This window comes from Geospiza fortis, unplaced genomic scaffold (genome assembly GCF_000277835.1).
Source record: "Geospiza fortis unplaced genomic scaffold, GeoFor_1.0 scaffold450, whole genome shotgun sequence".
Lineage (NCBI taxonomy): Eukaryota > Metazoa > Chordata > Aves > Passeriformes > Thraupidae > Geospiza > Geospiza fortis.
In genome coordinates this window covers 14924-29994 of record NW_005054416.1, presented here as the reverse complement: position 1 = coordinate 29994, position 15071 = coordinate 14924, and the positions used below count along the sequence as shown (strand labels likewise).

General features: G+C 42.2%; 1 long non-coding RNA gene across 1 annotated transcript in view; it reads left to right on the top strand.

The window, feature by feature from the left end:
* LOC115948509 overlaps positions 1-12079 on the top strand; it is a 37582-nt gene extending 25503 nt beyond the window's left edge. The window contains exons 2-3 of the long non-coding RNA XR_004082328.1: positions 11270-11357; positions 11931-12079. This is a non-coding gene — a long non-coding RNA (uncharacterized LOC115948509). The remainder of the gene's footprint in view (positions 1-11269; positions 11358-11930) is intronic.
* Positions 12080-15071: the final 2992 nt, after the last annotated feature.

Below are 15071 nucleotides of genomic sequence, written 5' to 3'. Positions count from 1 at the left end.
ACCATTATCTTGTCATGTTTTTTAGCAAATTGACTTTTACAAGGCAGCAATTCAAAAACATGAAAGAGAAATGTGCTGAGCAACCCATCTCTTCTTGTCCCCTCATCCAGTGTGTGCTGGCAAATCTGCCACAGTTGTGCCCAGGGGCACGATGATGCTTGGCTCCTCACTCGCTCGCAGGCTTTGGGCATTCTGTGTGCGTGAGCTGGTGTGGGTCTTGATTTTATTATTGTGTTCTCAAGCTCCCAAGTTGCTGACTTTTCAGCTAAGTGCAACAGTTCACACATGGCTCTCTGTTGTGCTTCGCTTTACACTTTATAGGATTTTAGTGGTACAGCAGGAGTAACAAAAGCACCGTTAGCAACATTTTGTAAATCTCGCTGCTTTTCAGCTCTGCTCACCCACAGCTTGCAGTCTCACACGGACAGAGAGAAGTGGCCAGAAAGCAGTGAGGTTCCCGGGCTTGTCCTGACTAGCACTATTTTTCAGTGCCTCTGAACACAGAATGTTGAGCTAGAGGCATTGCTGGTCTCACCCTGAAGGGCATTTTTGGTGTTTTTAAAGCACCTCTCTATTCTAGTCTCAGCACTGAAGTAGCTGTAGACACAGTATTTCTGCATTCTTATATGATCGTCAAATGTGCATGCATTGTGTTTATTTTTAAGGGGTTAATTTAAAATTGATAGAAATTTCTTACCTTCTGGGAATTTGGGATGTTCAGCTCCATCTATGCCTCAGCAAATGGCTTCTATTTAATAACATCTTTGTATATTACCATTGAGAGATGGCTATCTTGGAGACCTAATCTGCGGATGTGCCAAAGGGTGAAAAAAGAGCAAAAAAGCAAGACTGAGAGGAGGGGAGATGGGAGAAGGAACATCTTTGCTTGTGCAGGTTTTTGAATGGATAATGTATGGGATGAAGAGGGGCAGAGATGCTCCAAGAGCACTCTGAGATGAAAAAACAGCTTGTTTAGCTAACTAGGATGGAAATGACAACCCATCCTTTTGTCTTGCTCTCCTGTGAACTAACCAGTGCTCAAGCAGCACTCATCATGCTTGGGGCAGGACTGTGCACAGCTCCTTTTCTGTTCCTTTGAGTTTTGAGATGACACTGCAGAGCCAGTGGGGTTTCCCCTCCAGCTCCTGAGCATAGCAGCTTCTGTCTGGAGGCTGATGACACTGCCAGCTCCTCGTGTTTGGACAGGTCCTCTGGCACCAGTGTGTGCCTGTGTGTCACCACACTCCATGAACCTGCTCCACAAACCCTGTCTCAAGCCACAGTGCTATTTTTCCTGAAGTCATGACTCTTTCCTCAATATAACTTTCCTCTGTAGTAAGTCCTTGTTTCCTTTCCTCTGTAGAAAACATTTGTTACTCAAAAGGTTCTGAGGATTAGCCAGACACACCAGAGATGCCAGCGAGGGAGACCCATCCTGAAGCAGCAGGTTTTGAATCATGCTGCAGCCCATCGCTTGTGTAGGTCTCCCTTCCTCCCTCAAGTAAGGTCTTAAAATCTTTTGAATGACTCACTCAATAGGAAAAAACTCTACTCTGTACTAATGGTTAATGGGTCTTTCTAGCAGATGTAAAATCCAGTGAAACATATACAGTTTCTTTAGTTTTAAGAGGAACAGATGATTTAATAAGCAGCTATAAATCTCTTGGGAATGTACAGACATAGTCCAACAGCAAAGTTCTGCCAGATTTTTCACTGACTAGACTTATAGCCTATGAGTCATAGCAGTCTGCTCCACTCTCCACCTCAGTTGCCTGTTGTTGTTTTGGCTTTTAGGGGTGCTCTGTGCTGCATATGGATTTTTTATCACCTTCTCCTGTTAATGGGCTTGCTCTTTCATCCAGGAGACAGCCTCCAAGCAGTTGACTCTTATTCTCTGTTTCTGCATGACAGTGCATGATGCTTCTTTTCCATTCCCTAGCTCGCCATGTGACTTTAATATTGTATAAGGAAAGTGTTTCTGAGGAATGTATTAATACAGCCTCCTAAATGGGCTTAATAGTGGGAATCCAGCTAAATTAAAGAGATATAACCAGTCTCTTCTTAATATAGTAATGCTTTTCTTCCAGCAGTCTGTGGCCATCTCATGGAGGTTAATAAGTCTATTGTAAGAGTATTTCCAATAGATTCAGTTATTATCAGCTCTTTAGTGATAAGGGAACAGGCAGAAAGCAGAAAATTGTTTCAGTTGCCTGTGTCTTGTGCTGAATTGCAGGGGATGGTTGTATTTTCTAAAGTATTGAGCTGCTGTTCCAAAAGGATGTAAAATGACACACAGTGTTTTACAAATTTCTTTGGCATTGTGCTGGCCTGCTGGCTCTCTGAGAGTGTCTGAGATATCTGGGAAGAGGGGCTGCAAGCTCTTGTTTTATTTTACAGCTGGTTCACCAGCCCTGTGAATTGTACTTGGGAGCCACACTAAAGGAGGTGAGGAATTAAAACTACTAAGACTTGCTCCAGGTCACACCCAGGTAAACTAGAGATAAAACTAGTGATAAGACAAGACTTTATGAGGAATATTTAACCATTGTGGAGGCTTTTACAAGACAGGTGCATTGCAGCTTATTTTAAATGCAGCTGGATGGAGGGGATTTTAAAAATGACCCACAGCACAGGTTTTTTTTTGTTTTAAATCTCACAACGTAACTACAAAAAATCTAAGAAAAATTGTGCAAAATTCTCACTTTGTCAGAATAAACAGTTGGCAGTAAAAATCAGGTTCTAATTCTTTCAGTGGCTCAGGACAGCATTTACATTTGTTGCCGTCTGAGACCATGTAAATGGTTAGAGGAAATTCTTTTTTCAGTGGTAAGGATGATGAGGAAACCCTGTTCATGCTTGACCTTTTTCAGGCTGGAGTAAGTATCAAAAATGCTTAGATACAAAGCAGGTTAAGAAATTAGAAACAGCTTAGAGGCTGTTTAATGCACAGAATTGCATAATGTGACCAAAAATAGATATTGTTTGAAGTTCACAGTGGAATTACAATTTACTGCATTGTTCCAACACCTTCAGAAAGCCAAACAGGCCTTATGTTACTAGGCAAAGAAAGCTATCCAAGATCATATACCTGCATGGTGTCAAGAGCAAGAACAACATTTGACTCTTGTGACTCCTTGTTAGCCTCTCCACACAGTGCAGGAGGAAGCACAGAGGTTTTCAACACCATGCATATGTGCAAAACCAGCCCTTTCAGCTCTTTCTGACAAACTGAAAGAGTTGCTTTATGCTTTCAGTAAGCACAGAGCTCTCATGTTTACTGATGGGACTTTCACACATCAGGAAATCAGAAAACTGGAGACGTAACCAGCGTGTCTGTTCTTGAATGAGGAATTTTCCCCAGAGCGAGTTGTGATGTGTGCTCTTAATGATTTGCATCTTACAGTTCAGACTTTCCACGAGCTGCTTCCAGCACTGTAGGCACTAACTTGTGTTTGAGTGCACACACACCCACCCAGCTGCAAGGGTAACAGCCAGAGCTCCCATGTTTAGATCTTGGCATAACTCTGATTGGGGATGTCCAGTTCCCTTGGCAGCCTGGCCCAGCTGTGGGGTTTAGGTGGAGATGTTGGTGCAGCATTCAGTGCTACCCCAGGTTAGAGGTTAGCTAGAAACTGAGGCTTTGGAGAGAGGTTTTGCTTGCCCTTCTTCACTAGCAGCATGACCTTTTGCAAACTTTCTGGTGTGTGGTCTGTGCACACTGAATGGTTGACACTGAGCCTGTGTTGTGGGATTTCACCACTTCCATAGTATGAACAGCAAGCAGCAGCAGTTCCAGGGAGGCAGTTTTGTCCCTTCCCTTAAAACAATGTACATAGCAATGGGGAACATCATGTGACTGCATGGACCTTATCCAGTGTTTTAAAGGGGAAATATCTCTAACAGTGTCCTGGCCTATGTAAACTGTATAGTTTTCCCAGACTTGGAAGAAAAGCACTGGTACTTTCCCAAGTTCCGCCCTTTTCAGTTTGATGTGAGAAAAAAAAAACAGAGTAGATTCTTGCTTTCCTTCTGTCTCTAAAATGGGAAGTAATGTAATGAAAATAAGAAATTATGCTTTTTCATGTCATGAGGCAAAATCTTATCTCTGAATCATCTGTTTTGATGAGAATGAAGCAGAATGTGTACTTTTTTTTTCTTAAGTAATAACCTCTACTCTTAGTGGTGAAGAAAAGATATGTAGGTGTGTGATTCTCCAGCAGCCTAAATGTAGATGTTGGGACAGTCCACCCCTGGATATGGGGCTATTTTCAGAGACATCTCCCAGCTTTGTTTGGAAGAATGCACAGAATTGAAGGAGGAAGGATGACTTTGCTTTTAAAGCATTCATCTGGACCTTGGGTGCTGGGAGCTGAATTTCCAGCACTGGGACTGGCTTCCTCTGTGGTCTGCAGTGTGTTGCTCTGGGAATGTGTGTGCCACACAATGGATGGCAGCACAAAGGGCCCTGAAGCTGACTCCAGGAGGTCTGCACCGCCCTGCACTGCAGCGGGGCACTGCCTGGTGCCAGGGCCCCTTCCCAGAAAATGCAGCTGCACCAGTTCAAGCACTGCTTTGTGCTGTTGGTGCTCTTCTGCTTCCAGTTCTGGCATTCAAGTGGTTGTGGCTCATTTGGACATCTCTGTACCACACTCCTATTGTAAACCCAGGAAGCACTGAGGTACTGAGAAACAACCACAGAGTTCATAAAATGTTTTAGAACTGTCTGCATGGTCTGGTTTTGGATTTCTTTTGTTTTGTTTTGCTCAAACTCATCCTAGTCACTCCAATGTCACTGACTTTCATTCCCTCTGTGGCACTGGAAACCAGCTAGGAAAAAAGCCTCATTTTGGCTGTTTCCCATGCCCAAACTGTTTTCCAGAAAACTCCAGTTTTGACTGACCCCAACTGCCTTCCAGGTTCTAACTCTGGCCTTGGGGCAAGCAGCAGAGCCTGGTATTTAGAGCACTGTTGGTCACTCAGAGTTTCCAGAGGGCCAGTGTGCAGACTTGCACACAAAGCCATTGAACTCGCTTTTCCAAGCAGCCACACTGGAGCGACATTTATGTGGCTTTGCAAAGCACCCTGAGGGCCTTGAATGAAAGGATCTCTGCATATTCAAAGCAATATTATGTTTATCTGCTCTACCCAAAGTAGAGAAGAAAATGCTTTATTGTCTGTGGCTTGAGATCTGCCTGCTATGATGTTCATGACAGTACAAAAGACAAACTCTTTGCGTCCCTGAGAAAACACGTGCTGCCAATGCCTTTGATTTCCATGGGGTGAAGGTGGTGGGAGTAGTGCTGGACCAGTGCTTGCACTATCCATCCTCCCCAGAGATGAGCAGTGGGGCTCACAGGCAAATCATGTTAGCAGCAGTTCACAGGGTCTCCAGGCCAGCTTGGAAGTACAAGTCATGGCTAAAATAAAGGAAACCAACTGTGATAGCACACAGAGAAGGCATTGCCTTTTGTCCAAAGGAACATCAGGCTGACACTTTCTTCTTGGAGTCTCTTGGCTCCTAGCATTTGGAAGATAAGATCTGTCCAGTCAGAGGGGTCTGTATAAACTTCCTGTGAACTTCCATAGTTGATGATCAAAAGGAATCACAAAACATGTTGTCATTATTTATCTATTTATTTATCTATTTAGAAGTTCAAAGACTGTACAGTGCTATTGGTTGTGATTTTTTTTTCCCTCATGTAAACAAGGTGATATCATACTGGATGCACAGCCTGAGGCCCACATTTTCCATTTTGAGTTTAACTTAAGAACTGTTTTGCTCTGGAACGCATCTTTGCAGGGGGAAAAATGTGAAAACTGCAACCACCACTGATATTCTGCTTCAGAAGTCATCTCTGCAATGTTTTCTCTCCTTGTGTCCCTTGCTTTGCTAAAAGATTCTCTTCCCTTTATTAGCTTCATATAGCCAGTGTAACAATAGAGACAGTTCCCAACAGCATCTTTTTCTTTGTCCCACTACCTGGGACAAAGTACAGGTAGTGGGATACCTTGACAAGCATTTGAAGAGCTCCCCTTCAGCTGGAGATTTGGCTTATATGACCTATAATATCATAATTCATGTGCTCTAAGAAGGATTCTGCCCCTCTGTTCCCATTAAGTCAAAGCTTTGCAGCACTTGCTCAGATTCACACAAGTTTTAGTCCTCCCAAAGTTATATTCTTGTGTGTTGTGCTTCAGTGCAATTCCAGGTGTGAGGAGATCTGTTTTTTGAATTGTCTTTTAGTCCCATGTGGAGCATCTTGTGTCACAGGATGTGTACTGTGAACAGGGGCAACAGAAACTTGTCCTTTCACTTCTACTTGAAAGAAACAGTGGTGAAATGAGACAAACGGAGACCTTGCATTCATGTGCGGTCAAATCAGAATCCTGTGGAGTTTCAAGCAACTCATTGACATCTCTCCTGATATGGCTGGCTCCCAGAGGAAGCCTGCTTGTCTCATTTGCCCTACTGGTTGGGGCAAAAATCCACCCTTGATGGGGATATGCAGACAGGACAAACAACCTCTCCTGGGGGGCTTCTCCCCCTCCATCAGTTTTGGACCTACATCTTCCTGTCTCTCCCTTTTGGACATGCCTGGGATGCAGCAGAGCTGTGCAAGGAAGGTGTTGACTGGAAGGAAGATGGGTTGCAGACAGGGCCGGCTCTGGAGAGTTAAGGAGCAGAAGGACTTATTTACATGAGATTCCCACCTTTTGGATATCCCTCTGGCTTGGCTTGTGCCTTGGCCTGGTGCCATCTGACACAGTTTGCAGTGCTGGGATGTTGAGGGCTGGCTGAATTGGCTGCCTGGGCCCAGAGCCAGTTTGTATGGCTTGTTTGGCTTTGCACTGCTTTTCTAGCAGGGTGAGCTGTAATATGTGTATCCTGTCATGAATCAGAGCATAGGTATGGATAATTCTCAAACGAGGCATTCACATGAGTTAATTCCATGCTGTTCATGTTTAAAGTTGTTTTATTAAGGAATTATTCAGCTTATTGCTCAGCAAAATTTTCAGCATCTTTAGTAGGTTTAGAATGAGGGTTGTGTCTCAGTATGACCAAACAGTGTCTTAAAGCTTTAATTGCCAAATAAAAACTCTTTCCACCTCTCTTTTCTAAAATATACGACATTACTAATGCTCCACTTTGGTAAAATATTGTAGCACGTATATTTAAGTGTATTTTTAAGTTCTTTTGAAGTCAATGTTTAAGTGCTTTGCTGAATCAGGGCCTAAAATAATAATAGTCACAAAGTTAAGCCACTTTATTTTTGAATGAGTGTTTGCACAGCAACTGAGTGCATGTCACCTTCTTGTCATGACCCCCAGGTGCAGCTCTCCCCTTAGTTTCAGTGAATTAGAAACTTTTTCAAATTGCTGTCTTGCACACAGTTGCAGTGTCAGGGTCAGACCCAAGTATGGCAGGCTCTCATTTGCAGAACGAGATCAAACTGAAATGGGATAGAGGGCCATAAAGGGATTGGCAGCATCTCAAAGAGAGCACAGCTATCATTAGTCATTTCCTATATACATACTATATAAATACTGGGGATATGCACACACAATTTTTTTTCTTTTCTGGGTTGGTGAAACCAGTAATGTGCTGCAAACCTGATCCTTGCTAGATCATTGAGGAGGTCATGGAAAATTAATTCTCCTGTTAGAAGAGAATGGATCTGATATAAGTGCTGGATCTGATATAAATGGATCTTAAATATACGTGCTAATGGATCTGAAATGGGGGAAGAAAACAAGTCTGTAGCTGACTGATCTTAGTTTTTCACCTCTGCAGCCCCCTTGCAACTGGGGAGCTCCTATGTTGAGGCAGCTCCTTTGCTATTGTTTGCAAGGCTACAATCTGCTTTTGTGCTACCTACTTGGATACCACAATCCTAGCAAAACATGCAGTGGGGCAAAATGTAAGTTAACATGCCACTCACTGAAGGCAGTGGAAGGTTTAATCACTTTGGTAGAATGATACCTTTGGGGTCAGAGGTGTTATCTTGTGCCACTTGCTTTGTTGTTGTTTCATGTTCTTACACCAGCATGTTGGAGTGTTTCCAATAAGGGCCAGTGCTGTGCGCTGTTAATTTAAAGAACTCACTGGTGCTATGGGACTGCTTCAGAGTGTGTGGTGGCTGCTGCCCTGCCTGTCATCACTTTGCCCCACCTGGTAGTCCACAGAATTCCCTATGCAAAAGTATTGAGCGCTGGCTCTCTATGAAAAGAGCAAAGAACACAGTTTTTGTAGTGCATGTGTGCTTTACATTAAGAGCTGGCTCAGGCTTTTCCCCTTATTTCCATACCTCTGCAAGTCACTGCCTGGTGATGGGGAAGTGCTGCTCCCAAGCTCCCTGCCTCTCCCAGGGTGAGGTCAGCAGGAGCTGCAGGCACTTTCAGCAGTATTGGGTTAAAACCATACTGGAACAGACTAATTAAGTTTCACTTTTGCTGTTGAGTCTGAAATGATAGAATTTCAAACAAATACATATTTGTTGAAGTCACTGGAAAGATGGTCAGTAAATGTGTGGGGATGACACAAGGAAGAGCAATAAGGTGGCAATCTTCAATGGGAAAGGGGCAAAAGCCCTTATGAAGGGCAGAAAGTTTTTTAAGGAGGAGCAAAATCTTAAGTAACTTTGCAGAAGTGTTTTTATCTAAAAAATGCAAAGGAAAATGTTGCTGAAGTTGAAGCAGTGATTAATTTGAATTTATACCTACCAGAGATTTGTGCTGCTGTTGTGGCTGGCTTAGTCTGGACCTCACCTCTGATGGCGTGTTTTCACCTACTGAAAGTGATAAAATTTCATGAGAAGCAAGTCTGATTTTTGTTTCCTCTCCTGTTGCTGCTGATGGCTGCTTGGAAAGCATTCAGTAAAGCATCTCAGACTGGGCATCTCATGTTTCCCTTTCAGGCAGAGCCTCCAGGTGTGCCTGGTGAGGGCTCCTGCTGTGCACTCACGGTGCTCAGTGCATGTCTGCTCCTGTGCCTCACGTGGCTGCTCCATCCTGGGGCCAGGCGTGTAGGAAGGTGTGTGCTCAACCAGTCAGAAAGGGGAAGTGTATCTGAAATAGGGAACTCAACATCAGCTGCGTGTGAGTAATGGGCTGTCTGTCTCCTGCAGGGAGCTCAGGGTACACACTGTGATGCCTTTTGATGGCAGGGTAGCTGTGATGTTGTAATTAATGCAAAATCAGCTGTTCACCATGTCCTCTGTTTAAGATTTCAGAACCTAAATTGTGTCCTGATGTATTGATGTGCTCAAATGAAAGCTCAGTGAGAAAAAAGTAATATGTGGGAATGGCTCTTGTTTCGCTGGGATTAATCTGAGCTACATCTGTCCCCTTTTGGCAAGGAACTGATTCAGGGTGTATTCATGGGGCTTAGAATAAAAATGTGCTTGTCTGAAGGCTTCTGTGGTAGTCATCTGCCCAAGGCCAAAGCTTGGGTCATAGTTTTACTACTGTGCCTTGTTCCTACATATTTGTGTATGCATGATATATTTTAACAACTTTACTTGCTTTGCCTGGAATTTTAAACTACAACAGAGTGTGTATGTAATGCACACAGCATTTTCCATGATTTATGAATGCCAGCTTGCCTGCTGCCCCATATCCTTGCCATATATGCAGATGTGGTCACAGAATGAAGTGCCACAGAGCCTTGCCATGAACACTGGAGTGGGATGTGATGCAGATGGTTGGTACATACTCCCATGTTACCAGTAATGGGCTCTACAGAAGGGCTGAGCATGATCAGCCATTTCACTTGTGTTTTGTCACTCACATTCCTAGGCTGTTTTTTTATTACTTCTGTGTCTTTGAACACTCCCTCTGCAGTGATGCAGTGTTAAATGTTACTTTCCTGTGAGTAGTTAGCAGTTTCCCTCTTTCCCCAGTCACACTGCTGAAATTATGCCCACTTGCAGCATGTGATGAATTTACCTTAGTCATACACCAAAGGAACTTTTCAGGACAAAACCAAGTTATAATTCCTTAATATTTGGCTCTCATGGCTCTGGATGGGCATCACTGATGCATTCTTAGTGGAACTTAGTGTGAAATTGCAAACTTAGCATATGGTGCTTTCATATCTACGAACTATTTGTTGTGATGTCATTTCAGCATCTTCTGGACCCCTGACAGCTTAAGTAGCTGTTTTGTTATGTTTATCTACCTGTGAGTAGTCTGCACACAGTTTTTGGTAGCAGTGTAAAATATGCCTCATGTATATGCTTTTGTTTGATGTTCTTGTTAGAGAGAGAGAGGTGGTTTCAGTGTGCATTCTGCTGGGAGCCTGTCACTCACAAAATTCAGAGTTTTCCAAAGTACAGGCAATAATATGCTCTGGTGTAGTTTATGTGTAAGAATGGCTATATGGAGACAGGTATTCCCTGAAACATCTTGGCTATCTCACACAACCAGAAGAGTAATATATTGGAACTCTTCAATCTCTTCATGTAGAAACCTAGTTATGTTGATTATATCATGTATGTTTTCTTGTGTTCAACTCCCAAAATAACATATAAAGGATTTCATATGCTAGTGTTGAGTTTTAAACACAGGGATGGAGCATCATAACAGCACAATGAAGTGGTTAATAGATACAGAAGAAATTGATTTGCTATTTAGCTTGGCGTAGGGAGCTTTGCAATTTTCTGTCCACTAGAGGGACTGCTGCTTATACTGCTCATTGCAGAACACAGACTCATGAAGTCCCTTCAGTATCTTTTACAAAGTTTTAAAACTTTGCATGACTGACTCCGATTAAATCCTCTCAAGAGTAAGTCTCCAAGGTATCTCTCAAAGTGTAAAAACTTTGGGCACAGTACTCAGAATAAGAGTCCAAATATTTTTAAACTGAATTTTCTTAATAAATGTTCTTTCTTTTTTATAAGGTATTTTCTGTTCTCTTGATTTATCAGCCCAGACTTTCCTATATGACGTTGGTGGGGATTAATTTGGATTCTTTTTGTCAAGGAAAAAATGTTGTATGTCTTTATTTATGTTTGGTCTAAGTTTTGTTTTGCAACCATGGTGCCAGTGAATATGGTAAACTAATCAGCTCTTGTATTCTCAAACGTCAGTGAAATAGGTTTCTCCTTTAACTGGGAGATAGCAAGCTTTGGGTAAGCAGCAATTAAACTTATAGTCAGTATGAGAAAACTTCCAGATGTATCTCTGTGTTCTTGTTTAGCTGGGGGATTTTTTCTGTTTGTTTGTTTGAGCTGCATGTTTCTGATCTGCCCAATTTTCTTCTTAATTACAGAAACATGAAAGAATACAGGAAGTCCTCCATGACCTTATGAATACCTGCGCTAATTAAGTCACTGGCTTGGTACTGGGAGAACAGCAAGGTAAGCAGTCAGGCCATGCCAGCAGAATTTCTTGTAATCTGCATGATTGTATTTCAACAAAGCTTCAGTGCTTTCACATATCAAATTCATAAGTAGTCAGGCAAAGAGAAATAGCCTGCAGGTCTGAATGTGATAGATTTACTTTTAGTTCAAAGCTTTGGTGAGTAAACATCTCTTTTTTTCCTTCTGGGAAAAAAAGTACAAGTTTTGTGGTCGTTTTCTCTTTTTTAGAAGGCAATATCTCTAATTTCCACAATCAATTCCTGCCCAAATCTCAGCTTCCTGGGCTGACTCTGGGGAGGGGCTGGAGGAGGGGTGGAATGTTTCAAAACTTAGCTGATGAAAAGGCATGCTGTTTTGTGGATGCCTCCCAGAATTGTTTAAATCTGTGTGTGTGTGCGCGCGCGCTTATGAAAGGGGGGGGAGAGAGATCTCCATGACAACTGGCCTGGCCAGTCTGTGTTCTCTGCAATCATTGTAGCTGGAATCAGTGCTCAGAGAGGTCATATGAAGGAGTTATGGGAAGCACAGCAGGTATTAGACACTAAACGACTGGTTTTCTGATTGCCTCAGATAATAACACAGAGTTTTGTCTGGGAAATACAAATCTGAGAATGGAGTGGAAAGGGAAATGCTCCAAATTTCAGGTAACAAAAATTGCCTTTTTAATGTTATGTCCTCCCATTGTAAAGTTTGATGATTTAAATTTTTTTTTTTAATTGGTGGTGGTGTTTACTCCCGGCCGAGAGTGCCGGAGTGAGCTTGGATTCCCTAACTCTGGGGAATGATGTCATGCAGCAACAGTTGGATTAACATCCTGAATTTTTTGTTTTTGGGGTGGGAGGGGGGAAGGGAGTTACTTTGGCTCTTTGTTGAATCGTGTGCAAAGGCTACAAGAAGTGTTTTAAAAAGTTTGTAACAAATTAATTCCCAGAAAATACCATTTAGGACCCAGACAGCACCAAAGCTTAAACTCACTGAAATGATTATTGCTATATGAAAGAAAATTATTATGGAAATGTTACAGAAATCAGAGGACTTTTATTTCATCTTGAATGCTCCTATATTCATCTCTAATGAGAAAATTAATTAAACCACAATTAAGCAGAGGATTTGGAGCCTCCCTGCACTTGGGATCCTTTAGTAATTGTTTGGAGAATGTGCTGCTATAGAGTTTCTTCTGGGTTGGGCCCTCTCTCAAGCGGCTGCTCATGAATAGATGATGCTGGCAGCATTGTTCTTAATAAGGTTTTCAGTCCTAGACTGTGTATTTCATAGCTTTAGACCAGCCTTTTAGGGAGAAGACAGTGGGGAAAGAAAGCAGAAAACTCATAATTTCAGCAATTTGAAAGGGACTTTTCTTCCCAGCTTTCCTTTTGCTAAATACTGTATTAAATGCTCAATGCTAGGGCATAATTTAAAATTAAAGTTTTAAATTTCAAGCAGAAAATACCTTATGGGTGTACAACTGTTGTATCCTAATGAAAAGACTTAAAAACTTAATATAATCCTACTTTGCCAAACATCACAAAACCACATTGTATCAGCAACCATGATGAATATATTAGGTCACCATTGTGCTGTTTAAATTTGCCTTTGGAGATGCTCATTTCTACTTTTATGCTGCTTTGTTCCCTTCAGTGAGTTTCAGACATGATCCAAAGCTCCATGGAGTCCATGGGAGTTTTCCCGTCAACTTCAAAGGGCTTGGGATCAGCCTCTGCCTGAGAACTTCCCAGCCTCTGTGTCAGTCTTTTGACGGCAGGACCAGGCCACAGGCTCTGCCTTTTCTTTCTTGAACTTTCCAAACAGAAGGTCTTTTGTGTTTCTCCAAACAATGCCAGACGCTGCTGACTGGCTTCAGCGTGGCTGCTAATAACACATGCTGGAGATGACAGTGATGCTGATCTCCACTTTCTCCTCAAACCTTCCTAGAGGGGAAAGAATGGAAATCAGAAATGGAAATAGAAATCTTTCTATCTCACCTCCCTCCCCACAAATGGCTGTTGTTTATAAGTATGTGTGTGTGTAAATTGTTCCTCGGTTATAGGGCTGTGCTTCAGAGGGGAGTTCCAGGAAGACTTTAGGGAAAAAAAGCTGTCATTGCTGTGACCTACCCCAGAGCACTCATGCAGGAGGAGCAGGCTGTGTTGGAGCAGAACTGACAGCTGTCATCTGCAAACTGAGGGCTCATCAGCACTGCCTAACACTTTGTGTCCACCTCTTGCCTACCAGCTTGATTCCATAAATAAATGCTACTGTTAGCAAATTTCGATAGCCTGGGGAAAAATAAATTCATCTCTTTGGCTGGGATCAGTTTAATAAGAAATCCTTGTGCTATTTTTGACTAGAAATTAAATATCTGTGGAGCTGGTGTCCTAATTTGAACCATCTCCCTCCTTAAGAAGGAACATTGTGATTATTTCCCAATTTTAAGGTTAATTTGAGGGAAAAATGCTATTGGATCCTGAAATTTCTAAGACAGACAAATCTAATGATTTTCAGTGTTAGAACTGCTGCTTTTAAGTGCTTACATTTTACAGATTATCATCCTAGCAATCCTGAGAGGTGTCTGCAAGGTGTTCTAAGCCGGGTATTCCAAAGGCAGCAGTGGGTTTTTGGTGTGTATCTGTTTGCTGTGATGCAGCAGGAAGCCTGGTGAATTCTCTCCTAGAGTTTCTGGCTGAGTGGCACTTCCCTTAATGGTCTATGCTGTAGCATTTGCAAGTTACTTTGAAAAGTGATACAAGGCATCATTCCCTTGGTCCTTTAAGATAATTTCCATGTGTTCTAGCATTCTGAATGGTTTCAAATGAAGTTTTCATATGTTATGCCTTGTATACCTTACAAGTAGGGGATAATAATAAAAATTATAATATATTTGTACCTCAATTGTAACAAGGTTGACCCATTGTTTTTTCATCTGCTGAGGGAGTGAGCAATTCAGGAAGGCTGCTGGTATAGCTGGTAAGGCAGGTGGAGCCCTTGCAGAAGTCTGTGCAGGTGTAACAGCTCTGTGTTCAACACAGCGCCTCTGGACAGGTCATTAGCTCAGCATTTACAGCTTTCTGTAGTTGTCACTTTATAAGTGCATTCATGTCTGTTTTTCAAAGAGAGTTGCTTTGTGTCCTCCTGATATAAATCTCCTCACTGGTCCCAGGTGTCCACCATGTTTCTGCCAGTGGGTGGCTCCGAGTTTTCCAGAGACATTGGTGAGGTTCTTTGGTGGGATTAATTGCTTTCTGTCTCACTGTACTTAGAAGGAAAGTGAATGGACCCAGTAGGAATTTTTTTTTTGTTCTCTGTTCTTGACTGTCTACAGAGTAATTTTTATATTCTGAGGTGTTTTAATTGCTTGTTTCATCTTGCATAGATCCTGTCTTCTGTACCTCCTTGTACACCCTCTGTCCATAGGCTGACAGCAGATGTTTGTGCTGTCTAGTGAGGTCAATTCTAAGTTAACTGCTACCCTGATGCATTTGTTTTTATTACTAAGAAATTCACTGCTTTGCAAATGAGCTGAGGCTAGCTAGAAGCCTAGGACTGACTTTGTCTGTACAATTCAATATTAGTTTCTGGTCTTATTCCTTTCTCTAGATTACTACAAAGTCCTTTCTATTTTTCTTCTTAGGGAAAGTCTGTGAGACATTGGAAAAACTCTGTAGTTTTCTTTGTTTCTGCTGTTTCTGTTGAAGGTTGATCTTGAGAGCACCT